This window comes from Agelaius tricolor, unplaced genomic scaffold (assembly GCF_023055355.1).
Source record: "Agelaius tricolor isolate 1412-34295 unplaced genomic scaffold, bAgeTri1.0.p SCAF_11, whole genome shotgun sequence".
Classification (NCBI taxonomy): Eukaryota; Metazoa; Chordata; class Aves; order Passeriformes; family Icteridae; genus Agelaius; species Agelaius tricolor.
The window spans coordinates 15,274,604-15,283,195 of record NW_027269271.1 but is presented as its reverse complement, the minus strand read 5'-3'; the positions used below and the strand labels follow the sequence as shown (position 1 = coordinate 15,283,195).

At 42.0% G+C, this 8,592-nt stretch overlaps 1 long non-coding RNA gene across 1 annotated transcript in view; it reads left to right on the top strand.

The window, feature by feature from the left end:
- The first annotated feature begins 2,809 nt into the window (after positions 1-2,809).
- The window catches only part of LOC139594347 (uncharacterized), a 33,289-nt gene continuing 27,506 nt past the window's right edge, over positions 2,810-8,592 (top strand). Inside the window, exons 1-2 of the long non-coding RNA XR_011680608.1 lie at positions 2,810-2,897; positions 6,296-6,886. This is a non-coding gene — a long non-coding RNA (uncharacterized lncRNA). The remainder of the gene's footprint in view (positions 2,898-6,295; positions 6,887-8,592) is intronic.

The window sequence follows — 8,592 nt, the reverse complement described above, 5'->3', positions numbered from 1 at the left end:
TGGGTCAATTATCTCCCCCTGGATTATGAATCTTGAGAAAGCATAAAGCAGTTCTTCAAGGCTCTGTGTATCTGGTGGTGTCACATAAAATACCTGGAGGAACATTTGTGTTGTTACACAAATTCATTTTCCTAAACATAGAGAAATTTCTATAACAATTTTGGAAATGTGCATTAACACTCAGAGTCATTGTTGTAGGAACACTTGATCTGTTGATTTTTCTTCCATGGTGGACTCTTTACAGTCTGTATCATTTCCACTCCACTTCACTGATGGTGGAAAAGCTTTTTTCATGGTTTATTTAGCAGAAAGTCATTTTGATTAGCAAGATGGGTAATACTTTACAGCTGTTTGCAATTACTGCATCTGTTCTATCAGTGGATTCAGATATTGGAGGCTATATTGACAGAAATGCAAAATGCAATAGAAATGGGTACAAGAGGGGACACATGGACACACATGCACACTTGGTGGGTCTAGTCATGTAAAGAGAAATCAAACAGCATGTTAGTCTCAAATCTGTGCCACAAACTCAGAGCTGGATTTAATATATTTGAAAGGCAGAATTTCTTGTTTGCAAGTGTAGAAGTTTAGTAGAGATTTTATCTCAGAAAGGTTGGTGTAAAAGCTGTGCACTAAATCTGTGCTGCTAAAATGCAGAAAAACTTTTGCCCTTCTCTCCAAAAGACATCAAGGCTGGAGCCTATACAGATGGGAAAAGCAAAACAAAGTCTCTGAGAACATCTGGAGACTGTGTACAGTCTCCAAACACAAAACTCCCTACAATCTTAAAATATTTTTTAATGCTCCTGATTTTACTCTTCCAAATACACAGCTCTCTTCTGTGTTCTATCTTCTAAGGAAGAGCTTGGTTTATTTCAAAACTTCTGGTAAGTTCTTGTCTTATACTTTCCCAAGTAAATCACTTTGTCATTCCATATTCCACACTGGTGGGAGTTTCTCACATAAGATAAGCAAGGCGGTACTATGTAAGGTAGATGAAATAAAACCCCTGTCAAGGTCTACCACAGTGGGGTGTGACCTTTATTTACTTGAAAAAGGGAAATGTTTTTATGTCTGGTCCATGCTATGATTACAAATAAGCTCAGAAATTATTACAGAAAAAAATTTAATGGCAGACTGGTACTCCCACCTCACTGTTTTCCCATAGGCAACATAACATTTCTTCCCTGACTTTAATGCTTGTATTTCTTTACATCCCACAGTTTACTTTTAAGAAGGTTACATTTAGGTCTAAGACTCTTCAGCAATTCTTTGTAAGCAAATTTCCAGAGAGTAGTATGGTCACACCCAGAGGGTCATGGTCAACAACTCAGAGTCCTGATGGACATCAGTGACAAGTGGTGTCCCTCAGGAGTCAGTCCTGGGATCCAGTGTGCCCTCCAGCAATTCACACATGACACCAAGCTGAGTGGTGCTGATGACACACCTGAAGGACAGGCTGACATCCAGAAGGACCTGGACAAGCTTGAGAGGTGGGTCCATGGGAATCTCACGTGGTTTAACAAGAGCAAGTGGGAGGTGCTGCACCAGCCCCTGGTGACCGTGCAGGGTGGAGGATGGACAGAGAGAGCAGCCCTGCTCAGAAGGACTCAAGGATGCTGGTGGATGAGAGGCTGGACACGACCCAGCAATGTGCACAGAACCCATCCTGTCCTGGGCTGCATCCAGAGTGCTGTGGGCAGCAGGTGAGGGGGGGATTCTGCCCCTCTGCTCTGGTGAGTCCCCACCTGCAGCACCACCTGCAGCTCTGGGGTGCCCAGGACTGGGAGGACATGGACCTGTCAGAGTGAGTGCAGAGGAGGCCACCAAGATGGTTAGAGGGCCAGAGCACCTCTCCTACAAGGAAAGGTGAGAGAATGAGATTGTTCAGCTTGGAAAAGAGGTGGCTTTGGGGTGACCAATTCCAGCCTTCCAGTACCTGATGGAGGCCTACAGGAAAGATGGAGAGGGACTTTTTGCAAGAGCATGTAGTGACAGGACCAGAGGAATGGTTTTAAACTGAGAGTCGGCTTAGGTTAGATACTTGGGAGAGTCATCTGTGATTTCAGGAACACTTTCCCTGCCTGATTGGATTTGTTGGTTACTACTTTAAGCAAAAATGAGGCATTGCTAGGTATTCTGAACTGGTAGGTTTTTATTGAGAGGTATAAGGACCATGAGACAAAAGAGAATGAATATGCAATTTGCCACTGGTGGTCAGTGGAGACTTTGGCCTGGGTGTAGCTGAGGTGGTTTTGCCCTGAGCTCCCTCTCAGGTCAGCTGCCATCCCAAACTGTCTTCCTCTTTCTCCAGACTGGCAGCACACTCACTCTCACCAAATACTATTTGGGTGTATATATGATGAATTTATTTCCTTTAGAGACCCTGAGATAAAAAAAAAAAGGTGGTTAAGAAAGTTTTGATTCCCCACCTAAATTGTGTTGGGATGGCTTTTCTATGTTATTAAGCCCATACACTGTCTCCATCCTTGGATATGGTAATACTATTTTTGTCTCAGTGTTGCCTTTAGGAAGATTGATGTTGTTTACAGTGCTTTCTATGGGTTTGCATAGTATCAAAGTCTTGACATTCATCAGTAAAATTTATGTGATGTATTATCTTGTCCATTTCTTTAGGTTAGACAGAAATGAACCGGGCAGATTTTGATGTCTCTATATAAGACGTCCTAATGTCACCTTTCTTTCCCCCGTTACAGACTACTGAGAGTAAGTACATTCTTACAGCAAGTATTAACACCAATCTGTGTAAGTGACTTTACTCAAATTTGCTCTTCCTCATTTATCGGCAGATCTGTCCTTCTAGAATACTCTTCCCACATCTGAAGCAACAGCTACATCCTATAAAGGAACCAACCTGTATTGCTTGCAAAGAGGTAAATGTTTGTGACTGGTCACTGTAGGTCTCCCAATTACTTTGTGAAACTATTAATGTGTCAGGACTTTGTGTCAGTGTCTCATTGCATATTGACAAATAATGGAGGAAACTTGTTCTCATCACAGAATGAGGCCCAAAGCAAGATGAAGGGATAAACTAAACTACCTTACTTCCCCCAAAAAGCATGAACTCTGCTTATTGCATTCCAGCCTTTATTATGTAGCTGTCATTGATTGAGTATTTTGAAAGCCATATAAATGACAGTAGGCAAAAAAAAAAAAATTGACGATTGATGAAATGAAATAGAAGTAATGTCTGGGAGAAGCAGGTTTACTATTTAACCGAACTTACAAGAAAGGACTAAAAATATACTGTAATGTGGCAAACTATTTTGAAACTTTATCTGAAAATAAAAACCTCTTGCAGAGCAAAAGAACCTTATAGCTGCAAAATTTCGATTCAGGTGCATTTACAGTCACAAGCAGCAGCACCTATGCTGCACTGTTAAAGAGTCTTTTCCTGCCCAGCTTGATGGGCATGTTGGTGCAAGTTTGACAAACAAACATAATTCATTTTGCCAGCGATGGAGATTTTAACACTTGCTTGAAATAACTGATAATCTGGTAAAAGAGAGTTAAAGTATTGCTGCACAGTATTTCATTTGACTAAAAACAAAAGCTGTTTATAATCTCTGAGAATCGTGTTTGAAGTACAATGAAAAAGCATTGTTTTAATGAGTTTTACACCAACTACAAAACTTGTTTTCCTTATTCATACCATACTATTTTCTGTTCTCCACAAAAAAAATCCCAGAGAAAATGATGAGATAATTCATTTGTCATCACTGATACAGTTCACACACAGGATGGGGGACAGGTGATGAGAAAACTGCATGGAGCTGAGAAGGCCATAACTGAGATGATCAGAAAACTCCCATGGAGGCAAGTCTATGAACATATAGATAGAATCCAGGGCAATACATTTTCTTTCTTGCCCCTCAATGTGTTTTTTACATCTAGTCCTACTCATTCTTTTTTGCTGATTTGGGACAGCAAGGGGATCCAGCTGCCCTTCACCCCCTATCACATGTTGTGTCACAGATCTCCCTGCTTAGAAGCAAACCTCCAACCTGTTGGAGCAGCATCCAGCACGTTTTCCTGTGCAGCATTTTAGCTTCCATCCAGCATTTTAGCTGCCAGTGAAGTGCCAGGGCCAAACACCAAGGAGACCAGAGATGGTCCCTAGGAGGGTGTAGTTGTTCCCTGCTTCAGAGAGGAGATGGGACATTAAAACTCTGGGCTCCGGCTGCCCTTAGGGTTCAGCAGGGATGCCAGGCAGGGCTGTCCCAGCAGAGCAGAGCACATTAGAAGGGCTCCTTGCAGCATGTGTGGCCTGCTGAGCTGAGCTGGTGTGCTTGGAGGAGTTCTGCATTTTGCTCCTATCAAGACACCAAATGTGTCACCATTACAATTTCTCTGGTGATAACTACTGCTGTTGCAAGCACTCAGCAAACTGCCTCTGTGCTTTTGGCTGCCCCAGCAACTTCAGCTGCCTGGCCCAGCTGTGGAGAGCAAGAGGGAGTGATCCCTGTGTTTCCAGCCAGTTGGCAGTGAGGAGATTTGCAACTGTGCACTGGCCTTCAGCAGCAGCCAAAAGGAGCTGGGGACTGCCCAGGTGGCAGAGCAAAGGTGCTGCACAGGGTCTTGCTTCCAAGCACAGTGGAGAATCCCTCAGTGTCGTATATTACTGAGTGAGCATAAACAGATTTAGGAAAGTCAAAATGCAAGGGGACCTTAGCTGCACTCCACACACCTCCTTTCCAGATGCAGCACTGCAGCTGGAGGCTGAGGCTCTGTTAGGAAGTGGGCAGGAAGGGTCTCACACTTGCCCTATCTAGGTGCAGGCATAGATAGGGTGGGAACAGACCTTGTGCAAGATGAAATTTCCCCACCCCAGATTAAGAGGTAACATCTCATGCTTCATCTAGATTTTCTCTCACTGCTTTCTACTTTGATTTTTATTTTCTTTCCTGCTGCTTTTGTAGATCTGGGTGTCTGTGAAATAATATTCCAGCCAGTCTGGGGAGCTGTAGATGTTGGCTAATTAGTTCATAGGTTGTGCTCTTAGAATAACAAAGTTTCATCAGCGTCAGGCAATGTGATTTTTACCATTTTGGGGATAGGGAATTCACATCCATCTGCTCTGCTAGACATTTTTTGTGCCATATTCAACAGCTACAAAGGCACACATTTTCACTAGAATCATGATACTAAATTCTAATTAAAATGGAAACACACATCAGGAATCATCAGATTTTGTGGCATAAATATTAAATAGGATTTTCTTTAAAATAACCAAACCAGTCACATCTTAAGTGCTTAAAACGGGACATGTGATTTCAAAGTGCAGAGTGTTGATTAAAAAAAGAAAGGGGAAAACATTTTTACACTGGGAAGTGGATTGTGTGCCCTCTCCTACATTAATTTTCAATTTTGAATGCAAGGCAGATTAATATTTATTTATGAGTGGGGTCTGCCTGTACCATGCAACTTCTTTGTGCAGTTTAGAAATAATTATTATAGTTCAATATTTTCCATTCTGTCACACATTCATTCTTTACATTTCTTGGGGGTTTTTTTCCTTACCAGAACATAAGTGAACACTTCTGAGCTGCACACCACAGGGGACATACAATTTCAAAAAGGGCAGAGACTGATGGAAAAAGTGGAGTTTTAACCTTTACCAATGAGAATGTTTGTCCATTTAATAATAATAATGAAGAAGACACCCAACTCAAAAATACTTTCAGAAAATTGATGTCCCAACAGTAGCTTGCAGGATCTATGGGGCAGTGAAGAACTATTTTGTGACCAGCAGCAAAAGTAATGGCCTGAGAATCAAGCTGCCACTTGATAGCTGATACAGACAAAGGGCCAGTGCAAGGCTTAGGTTTCTTTGACCTGCTTCTTTACAATTAAAGAAGTCATTTTTTAATTATAAAAGACTATGAACTCAAATAAAAGAGAGAAAAGGGTAAAAGGGAGAAAAGATGGAAAAAGAAAGGCTAGGGAAAAGAGGGAATCTCACTTCACTGTCGCTAGAAGGATGTATGGAGAAATAAAGACATTTCTGCTGTCCCACTTGCCCATTTGCATGGCTCCCCTCTCTTTGCACAGCAAACATTCCTGAAGAATGGTTCCCTAACTTTGGTTTCTATTCCCTTCTCATTCTTGGGGTGGCCCTGGGTGAGGCTATAGTGTACCTGTTTCCAGCAATTAAAATAGCATTGCCTTGAACTGAATTTGTTAGCTCAGAACATGAGATACAATTGTGAGTGGAAGAAATGAGTCTCTTTTGTCTCTTCACTGTTGCCCCTTGCTGTCTTTCTGTTTCCAGTGGCATGACAGACTGTCCCAGCCTCAGTGACCTTACTGACAGACTGCAATGCTTTTCCCACTGCTGGGCAGTTTTTCAAACTGTGATCCTCCAGACAGAGTCGTACTTCAAGAAGCTGCAAAATGCTCACTCTCATCAAGCTCTAGAGGCAAGATCATTATTGCTGGAGGCCCAGTGATTTCTGGAGATTCACTGTGCCACGTGAGTCACTGGAGTGGGTTTGCTGGCCAGCAGCTTCTGCTGCTGTTTCTAGAGAGAGCTGTAAAGGCATCACAGCTTGGGCTGGAATCAGCACTTTCATGCCTGAGCCTTAAGGCCAAACCTGCAGCAAACTGCTGTGAATCCACCCCCAGCAAACACCTCTGGTTCCACCCCAGAGCACAGCCTTTGCACAGGTCCATCCTGATGGACATGTCAGGGTGTCTGTGGGAGCAAGCTGACAGCTTTGTAAGTACAGCCATCTCTGTGGGAGCTGCTAGAACATTTCCTCTTGTGTCCAGTTCTACTACTTTGGACTTCTCACAAGTGTGGTTTTTAAGAAGATGGTAGAAAAGACCTAGCCAGAACTACTTCTTGTCCACCAAACCAAAGGTGAGAATGTATTTTCCTGTCCCTTACCACTTCCCATCTCTTACTAGATTTTTCTATTACATTCTTCCAGTAGATCTCCTTTCTCTCACTGTAGCCTTTTCAGCAGGATCCCTTACAGTCTGTCACCACCCACAAAATGCCCTTCCTTCCATAAGTCTCAGCTTGGTCTTCTCCTTCAATACAATTCATCTGACCTCTATTTATTAATATAAAATTAAAAGACATAACTAGCATTACATACTCACAGGAAGGCCTGTAAATTCTATTAAAACAACATAAAGTTGGAAAAAATATCGAAACAAAGAAAATAATTTAAATTAGTTACTTAAAAGGTTAGTGGAAGTGTGAAAAGATTTACTTTGGTTGTCCAATATTCGTCATTCATTTAATCAATTAATTTACTTCTCACAGCCAAAACACTGCCATTAAAAAGACTTACTCAGATGCTTTACCCTGTTCATATTGATTCATTTTCAGTGAAAATATCAATATCCTTGTATAGATCTAGACCTTAAAGTTACTTAATTATTGATTGAGAAACAGTTGCTCAGACTGAGAAGGCAGATTTCTGCTGTGTTCAACGATAATAAGAAACCAAGTTTTGCATGAACAGACATTGTAACCATCACTGTTCACTGTATTACTTGTCAGAGGGGAGCAGAAGTCTAACAAAATGACTTTTCTGTGACCTAGGGTGGTCAACACTTCCCATTTCATTCATCAACTATTGAAAACTAAATTAGGGAACTGTGTGCCTTTTTCAGTAATTGTTTCTTACTGTCACTCTGAAGACAGAATGAACTTTCCTGGTGAAAACTGCAGTAGTAAATAAAACATTTAAATCATGTTGCTTTTCTGGCAGCTTCTGAGCATCGTTTTGAAACATGAGGACTGTAATATGTTGAGATATAATTCATTTGAACATTTGGGGGTTTTGGTGGTTTGTGATTTCAGCTGAAACAACTGGTAGTAAATCTTTATAACCAGGAATTGGAAATTAACAAGTTTGGAATTTCATGTCAGATCCTATAGGTAATGTATTGGTTTGTAGGAAAATTTAATATTTTGAAATTATGGAGAGAAGGAAAAAAAAGAGGGAAAACCAGTTTATGTTGCCCATGATTGTAACTGAGGAGCATGAAATGAAACTGGACCCTAAGATTTCCTTGGGGTAAGGGGAAGGGGCTTCTTTCCTGCTGGGAATGAAAATGCGGTTGTTCTGTAGAGATTCTGAACAAAGACATGGCAGAATACCTAGACACAGCCTAAGTCACCCAGTAGGACCCTGTAAGTCTTACCTTATTGTATTTCACAGCCATGGGCTAAAGGGTGAGTTGCAGACACTGTGTCAGCCAAAGCTGGCTCAAAGCTGCTCAGCAAGGCTGGCAAACTTGGATGAGGGTTTGGGGCGAGGTAGCAGCCCAGCCCTGCATCCCATAGAAGGTGGTGGAGGGCAATGGAGCAGAGCTGGCTTCTGTCCCCAAGGGGTGTCTCCAACACAACATTGTGGAGTTGTTTCTTTGGTGGCAGCAGCACAACCCTGTATATCCAAATACCTGCTCTAGGGTAATCCAGGTACTGTCAAGGATCAGTTCCAATGACCATGGGTTTGCAAGTGTGGTGCCACAGGTTGCCTTTTCTGTCCATGCCAGGAGGTGACCTGATGGCCAAAGCCTTAGAAATACAGAGACAATCATCCTATATCA